Consider the following 9,084-nt stretch of genomic DNA (forward strand, 5'->3'; position numbering starts at 1 on the left):
TTTTATAAATGTTGCGATTGATTCATCACAAGTGGATACTTAAATTTGACAACACAGCATAGCAAATTGTGATCTGGCAAGTTACGTATGCATCTGCAGATGTTACGTCAGCTACTCCCAGCAATGCAGCAGATGGCCGCTGTTATGGAAAGAAATGCTGCAGCTGCCGACCGGGCTGTTGCTGAACGGACTGCTGCAGCTGCCGAGCAGCAAGGACGACAAAATTCAGATTAACGAATTTATTTTCCATTTATGTTTCAGTGTGTTATCAAGTGTAGTGCAGGTTCTTTCTTTTAATGTTTCTGGTCGGCGTCCATTTTGCCCTTGACTGTAGTGCAAAGTCCCTTTCGCAAACTGCTAAAGCGTGGCGTTCTTTTTATATTTTGTAAAGTCGAGCAACTCTACGATAAAATGACCTTTGTAACGAAAGAATTAATCTGTCCCACTTCTATTGTGAGCTGTGTGGTGTGTGACTTTTACAGCGAAGTGATCTGTATGATAAATTATTTTGGAGGCCTTAAACATTTTATTATAAACATGTTCGAGTGTAGTAAGTTCATCTAACAAAACTGCTTTGTCTGAATATATGAAAAACTAGATGCACCTGGAGTACCCATATAGTTGCTATCCCAGTAAAATGAACAGGTCATCGATATTTTGCCATTTTTTTTTCTAGAGGGCGTCTGCTCGTGTGCACGCTGCCAATGTAATCCAGAGGAGATATTCAGTGGTTCTACAACAGAAAAGCTGTCCTGATGGATGAACGTGACGCAAAATGTTGCGATGCACATTTTTATTTCATGCCATGGAAAGCCATAACAATACCTCTCATTACTATAAGAGCACAATCATTTTGTGTACTTTGTTGCCATCTGACCACCTGGCGGTCATCACTAATCAGATGATGAAAAATTTTATATTTTTAGACTCCCAGAGTGTATTCATTTTGATAAGTGAATTTACCTTGAAATGCTGCATCGAACAGTCATATTTCATGCGATATGAATTGTGATGTGAAATGTTGAATTATGAATGTGGTATATGTTGTTTTTTGAACTGTGCATTATTTATGTTATAGGTGGTCTGAATGTTTACTTATTCTTTGTAATTTGGTTTGATCTTACCACCTGTTGGTTGCTCTAGTCATGTGATGAATGTTTATTTTGAAAGTTTGTTTTTAACTTCTTGTGTGAGCCTGATATTTGTGGCTTAATGTAATATATATTGTAACACGCACCAATGTTATGCAAGTTTGTAACAGTCATCATGATGTGTGGTTCTTTCATGAATGCGTATGTTCACGTTATGGCAGCTCTAAAAGTTCATTCATTTTTTTGTTATCTGACCAACTAGTGGTTGCTCCTAGTCAGTTGATAAGTACATTTTTTCTTTACATTTCTTCCTCGTTTATGCGTTCACGAGGGTATAACAGGTGAGAACATTTTCTTTGTCAACCACGACCAGTGTGCCTATACAATTACCATGACCACTAATTTACAAGACACTGCCATGTCTTATAGTGGTGTAATGTGATCACTTGAGCCTCTAATGTATCACTGAAAATGAGTGCCATAGATTGTTTTTGGGTACCTAGCTAGCAACGGCTAATGAGCCACCACTTCACTCTGCTCAATGAAAATGTAGTTTCGTAAGAGCTTTTACATCTTCAGAACCATGAAAATCATACTGCTTTTTAAAGAACTTCCAACATTTCAGGGAGTTTTCTCAAGTTTCTATAACACTCCAGACAGGAACTGCCTGCTAGAAAGACAGGTACTAGAGCATCAACTGCACCATGTCTTCAATGATTGCAAAGCGCCCATCCATTCACATGGCATGTTTGTACCAAGGGCAAACACTGCTACCTACTGTCAAAATGCTCTGCTACAACGCTTTGCTGCGCAACTGTTTTCATTGTTCACCAATACGTCTGCACTTTTCACAGCTCTTCCCCCTTGCCTGTATTATCTGCCTTGCACTATTTTGTATGTACTATTCCAGCTGTCTGCATCTTATTTGTTCGCTTTGTAATAATTACCACATTTTATTGCTTTCTCCAGTTTTGTTTTGTTTCTGACCCACTCCTGTATGTGCCTGTAAAGGCTTACAGTATTGCTAAAGAAATCGCATTACTAAAGCGAATGGCACATTTCATTCAAACTTGTAGCACACATATAATCACAATTGTTTCAAAGCATTTGTGATGTTCTAAATACAGTTATAGCCTTTGGTACTGTCTTGGTATGTACAAATGAGCACACAGTGTTAAAAGGGATGTGAATTACATACTACTGAAGCAATTTCAAGCTGCAAGATATACAGCCATTACGTTCGATATACAAAAAAAGAGATGACAAGGTGTTGCGACATACTCATAAATGCTAACACGTTCCTTGAAAGTTGCAATATGACACTGCAGATTGCTTCACTTAAACCATTATTGTCACATACATTTACGCAGTTGTACTTCGGTACGATACCTACTCAAGCCAGCCACTGCCAAGTTATTTATGCAAATGTCCACGTATACATTTAAAAATTAAATTATGGGGTTTTACGTGCAAAAACCACTTTCTGATTATGAGGCATGCTGTAGTGGAAGGCTCCGGAAATTTCGTCCACCTGGGGTTCTTTAACGTGCACCTGAATATAAGTACACAGGTGCTTTTGCATTTCGCCCACATCGAAATACGGCTGCTGTGGCAGGGACTCGAACCCTTGACCTCCATGCTCAGCAGCTCAACACCATAACCACTGAGCAACCGTGGCAGGTATATAAACATTTTAAGAGTGCTCTCTGTGACACCTCTTTAAATGTGCATTTTGTTGTTCACAGGAAGCCGAACATAAAAGCTCAAAAGAAAGAAGTTTTGAAATGCTATGTAACATGAAATTACTTTGCAATCGAAAGAAAACACACATTCAAATAAATGTACTTACCTAATTATACATATCTTTACACCACCTGTACAGCCATCCTACATGTGTTTGTTGAACCACATTGTTGCCACATTCGTACGACAGAGCACAATATCTGATGGGCACCTACACACATCTCGCATTCTCATGTACACTCCTATTTACAGGATGCATTTGTCAGTTGTTTACGATATGAATATTATTGCGAACATGTGAAGAAGATAGTCATGAAGGACAAACGCTGTTTTTGAACATTGAACATGCAAATGCAGCTGGAACGTACGGGAATCAGGTGTTGGGTGTGGAGCATGTGAAATGTTTACAATGCAGATACAAAGCCCTTTTCCGTGGAGCAAAGAGACCTGTGGTTTCTGTCACTGTATGCGCGTTGGCGAGTCAGTGCAAACGTCATACCTCTTTTTCGCCTTTGTCATTGCTGTAGTGTATGATCTGTTGCAAAGTTTTCGCTGTATTGTGGCTTTATGCAAGGCAATGTATTTACCCCAGCCAATTGTTCAACATAAAGCGCTTGCTTGGAGCACAGTATTACATAGCAAAGCAAATGCACCTACAATAGTTGCTTTCTCCTGCACGTACAGTACTACATCCATCCCTAGCGTTTCCCATCTTAGTGTCCAAAATGCTTCATCGGACAAGACAGGCTAACGTTATTTCTATAGATGCCACTGCGTTGCTATATCACTGACATACGAAATGTCTGACATTACCTTTGAAAAGAAGCACAATATTTTTGCCTGTATCCACTGAAAAAACAAACACGAACTTCTGTATACGTCATAAAGCACACATCTGTGAAGACTTTAAGCATTTCTATTCACATTGTGCAATTTCCTTTTACTGCACCATGATTGCCTGACAACAAAACAAACGAAGTTTGTGAAAGAGCACAATTGGAGCCTTTGCAAATTAAGCACATACGCAACAGGGATGAATATTCACAAGAGGCATTTGCAGGCGAAATACCTAGAACAACACAAGACTGCAACAAGGATATCAGTCCAAGTAATGCGTTTGCATCCTGGCACAAACCACTGTTGAATAACACAAATGTTTCTGCGCGATTTACAGATCAACCACACATTGAATGTCCGTCGCCAATACCCAGCGTGTCCTACTTTAGTTGGTGCTGATTTCACCGCCCCTCACCCAGATTGGGGGTACCCTACTTCTAGCCCTCGAGGTAGGCGTGTGCGGGACGCCTTCGCGGATGCGTTGTTTGTACTACTGAACCATCCCGATTCAGCAACGCGAGCTGTGCCTCAAGCTCGACATACAACATACGCACCGGATCTTACGTGGTGGTCGGGTCCCGGCACTCCTACTTGGCACCTGGAGCCCGACTGCTGGGGTAGTGACCACCAACCTATCATCATCGGCCTTCATCCGTCGCAGGCCCGCCGATTGCGCCGCAAGTGTTCTGTGGTCAATTGGGACAAATTTCGCGCCGTTCTCCAAGACACCTCTGTGGACTCGTCACCACTACTTGTTGACTGCATACAAAGCGCGCTCAATGAAGCCACAACCATCAGCTGGGTAGACGTCAATCGACCGGCACCGGATATCGGCCTGCTCAACTTGTGGGCTGCTCGCAGACAAGCTGAGCTGGCAGCATCCCGAGACCCCACTTCTGCACAAGCACGTACAAGACTGAATTTCCTTACTGCTAAAGCCCGCAGATATGAACGCGACCTCTCGCGGAGGCACTGGCATACGTGGTGTGAGCGGTTTTCATCCAAGACATCGAATGCTTCTCTCTGGCGAACCTTCCGCGCCATGGAACACGGTGGTAGCCGTCCAGACGCGGCAGCCACAGCCTGCTTCGCTGCTGGCTTGTCGCCGGATGATTTCGCCAGAGAAGCAGCCCGGAGGTTCTTCCCGCAGTACGACGTGCATCCAACAGCCAATGGTGCATCCTTGGCAGGCATTCCGACACATATCGACAGGTTACCATCTACGGCAGACTCCGAGGGGATTGCAAGCTCTTTCACCATGCCTGAGTTGCTTGCAGGGATAGATGGTACCAGTCGCAAGACAGCACCAGGTCCAGACTCTATTACTTATGAGGCCTACAAGAACCTGAGCTCCGCTGTGCTGCCTCAACTCCTCGACACCATTAACAAGGTATGGCTAGATGGCGTTGTCCCTCCAGGCTGTAAGTCAGCTATTGTGATCCCGATTCCGAAACCAAGCAAGCCGCCGACTGACCTTGGCAACTTCCGACCCATTTCCCTAACGTCAACGTTGTGCAAGCTTCCTGAGAAAATGCTTGCCACACGAATGTCGTGGTGGCTAGAGCACCACGGTTTCTACCACCCTGCTCAAATTGGCTTCCGTCCATCCATAGGTACTGAAGATGGGCTGGCTGTCTTGGCATCCTCGGTTTTATCGTCAACTCGTAGCCACAGTGTCCGTACTGTCCTCGCTATGGACGTCGAAAAGGCGTATGATAACATCAGTCATGCTGCCATCTTGGCTTCAATTGACATGCTGCATTTTCCCCCCAGAGTACGGAATTTTGTCAAATCTTTCCTTGAAGACCGACATTTTGCAATTCGCCTCAGTGGTGACGCCGTCGGCTCATTTGTCCCTCTTCGTGGCGTACGCCAGGGATCTGCATTATCACCTACATTATTCAATATTGCTTTCATCCCGCTTGCATGGCGCTTACACGATGTACCCGACATAAAGTTCTTGTTGTACGCTGATGACATCACGGTATGGAGCACTCATCACGACCTGCTGACTCAAGCCGCTGCCCTTCAATCAGCTTTAGATATCACGGCGACTTACGCTTCTTCGGTCGGCCTTAGGCTTTCCGTCAGCAAATCTGCTTACATGTCAGTCGCCAATCGCTGGGGCCCGCGTAAACTCTCTGCAACACCCATTCGTCTTCATCTATCCGGAACCCCTCTTCAACAATGTTCAACTATAAAAATTCTGGGTCTGACGGTACACGAGTCGGGAACCGGAACTGCTTGGCTCTCCAGCGCTAAAAATCAGGCAATTCAAACGTTGGGTCTGATTAGGCGCATTGCTCCTAAAATGGGCGGCGCGAGCTCATTGTTCCCCGACAGTTGGTAAAGGCGGTAGTGCAACCACGCCTTATTTATCAAGCCCAATTCCAGCATTTGACGAGGGCACAATGGGATCGCCTTGAGGCTGTTAATAGCGAGGCAATGAGGGTCATCACTTGCCTTCCCCGCATCACCCCGATCGTGGCTCTCCAAGAAAATGCGCAGCTCAACACACTAGATGAGCTGGTGCAGCAGCGGCGTGATGCTCGCAGGCTTAAGGCCAACTTTTCACACGCAACGAGTGCTCTCAGGGCTTACGCTTTCTCGAACTCGCTTCTACCACCACCATCGCCAGTTCTTCCTCCCTGGAGTTTTGTACAGCTGAGTGACAACAAGCCAACTGATATACATCGCCCGACATCAACTCACGCGGCAGCATCGCTTCGTGACCGAATTGTAGATCAAGATGCCCACCTGCCGCTTGGCTCCATCGTCCTTTACGTTGATGCAAGCATTAAGGGCTGTGAAACAACCACTGCAATTTATTGCCCATGCGCACCTGCCCTTAATAAGACGACCCGGTTTCAAGTCCGAGAACCTCCTTCCTCCTTTTGTGCTGAACTCCTTGCTGTCCGAGAAGCGTTGTGCTCTGTGGCCGCCTTTCCCATGGTCCCCACGGCCCGCATCGTCATCCGCACTGATGCTCTCCAGGCGACGCGGCTTCTGCGACGCGTCAGTCGCAGCCCTGACATATGCCAACAGATCCATCTTCTGGCGGCACGCATCCCGCAGTCAATATCTGTCGAGTGGATCCCACGCGACCTTCTAAGCTTCCAAAGCCGTGCAGATTCTGCGACCCGTCTAACGACCTCTCCATCGTCACCGCCTCAACTCTTTAACCTAGATGATGCCACCCTCCTTTTAACAAGAAAGGAGCACCTCCGGCGCCGCACACGTGCTCTCATACCTCCGTGTGCGGTAAACCTTCCCCGCGGTCTTACCCGTGCAGAGGAGGTTGCGCTTCGGAGGATCCGGGTCGGGGTTGCCCTCACTCCTGCCGTGACTAGGAAGTGGCCGCACTTTCGCCCGCTATATCCTCGTCCTGAGTGTCCACTCTGCAAGTCGCCAAATGTTGAAGCCGACATCCACCACCTGCTGTGGGTTTGCCCTGCTCTGAAACCGACGAGGCTCCGGCACCTCGCAGCAGCGGGACTCTCGCCGCATAATCTGAGCCATTACACTGCTTGGACGCAGGGACCGCATTATCGATCCCTCTTGGACTTCATTAGGTCAGCAAATCTATTTTCATTCATTTAATCATCCTTGTTCACCCCCATCCCATACCCTTGTATGCCCTGAGGCATTTATCCTCGCATTAAAAAAAAACACACATTAACGGTAAGGCCTCAGTGCTTCGCAATTGCTCGCTACCTGGAAGCACAAAAAAGATATAAAATAGGCAACTGTGTACGCGCCTTACGCAGTACTGCACGTGAAGTTTGATTTCAACTATGTACAAATGTCACACATCCACAGAGTGCTAGGCCGGGCTCTTGAGGTGCTGTGGGAGCTCTGCAGCACGAGTGCACTTGCTGGCTTCGCTTGTGCAGGAAGGAATAACTGCATGATGGCAAAGGAAGCACCCGCTGTCACTAAGTGCAGATTTGCAATGCGCCATGTTTCATTTTTCTATCGACTCATTTCAATACCTTCTGTTCGGGAAAGAAAGAACACTTGCTGCTTTACATATTGTTAAAACATGAGCCTCGTTGGCTTTGGTTTTGTCATACTTTACTGGTGAGGTTGCCTCAGCTAGCTTTTTGTTGCCACTAAGTTGTGATGCACCAGTGAGCATACTGACTGCTCACTGGTGCTCACTGGTGCATCACAACTTAGTGGCAACAAAAAGCTAGCTGAGGCAACCTCAGCTAGCTTTTTGTTGCACCAGTGATGCACCAGTGAGCAGTGAGCATACTCACTGCTCACTGGTGCTCACTGGTGCATCACAACTTAGTGGCAACAAAAAGCTAGCTGAGGCAACCTCACCAGTAAAGTATGACAAAACCAAAGCCAACGAGGCTCATGTTTTAACAATATGTAAAGCAGCAAGTGTTCTTTCTTTCCCGAACAGAAGATATTGAAATGAGTCGATAGAAAAATGAAACATGGCGCATTGCAAATCTGCACATAGTGACAGCGGGTGCTTCCTTTGCCATCATGCAGTTATTCCTTCCTGCACAAGCGAAGCCAGCAAGTGCACTCGTGCTGCAGAGCTTCACTAGCACTTCACTAGACAGCAGTTGCTAAGAGTCAAACTGAAATGGTGTAAATGACATAGAGGTAGAGTGCATAACAATTTCAAAGGATACGCAACACTCGAATCGCACTCCACTATGCCATAAAGGTTGATTTCCTGTTTCAGCTTACAAAGCCGTGTAGATAGGATGTAACTTTGCCTCAAGGTATTCATGGCTGCGCTGCAGACTTATTTGAAACAAGCACTTAGCATTCATCATGCCCTTCTCTGTTTTTCCTTTAATGCTAGCGTTTAAAACTGTAGTGATTGTCTGCATTGCACATTGTCCGCTTTAAAAATGACAGTCTATTTGCTAAACTATATGCACTCGGGGCCATTATGATTTTAACAGTATCAGTAAAATTATTACTTAAATCACTTTTGGCTGCATTGGTCCTGCCAAATCTGCTTTTCATTGTCTGGTTACTGTGCAAGAATGCTAAATATTATAAAGGCCGCCAAAATATCAATACACTTTTTCAGGGTATAAAGAATTGTGTAGTGCAAATCAGCCGTTATGACTACATGAAATCTACTAATGGACATGTTCACCGCAATGTGGGCCTTATGCATTTTTAGTGCAGTCTTGTCACCAATCAGGCAAAACTTTAGAGAGGGGCTGTTTTCACATTTGTTACAATGAATAAATTGAGCAAGACAGTTCACCTGGCAAGCACATGGGAGGCATGCCTCATGGAAGAGTATGTGTCTCCAGCTCCTAGTGGTACCCACTGGATTGGCGCAGGCGACGCCGTACCCTTTGCAGGTAGGCAGTGTGTGGTGCCTGTCGTCCTCTGTAAAGGTTGACCACAAAGTTCCGTTGCAGCCTTCCTC

This window comes from Dermacentor albipictus, unplaced genomic scaffold, assembly GCF_038994185.2.
Source record: "Dermacentor albipictus isolate Rhodes 1998 colony unplaced genomic scaffold, USDA_Dalb.pri_finalv2 scaffold_15, whole genome shotgun sequence".
NCBI lineage: Eukaryota > Metazoa > Arthropoda > Arachnida > Ixodida > Ixodidae > Dermacentor > Dermacentor albipictus.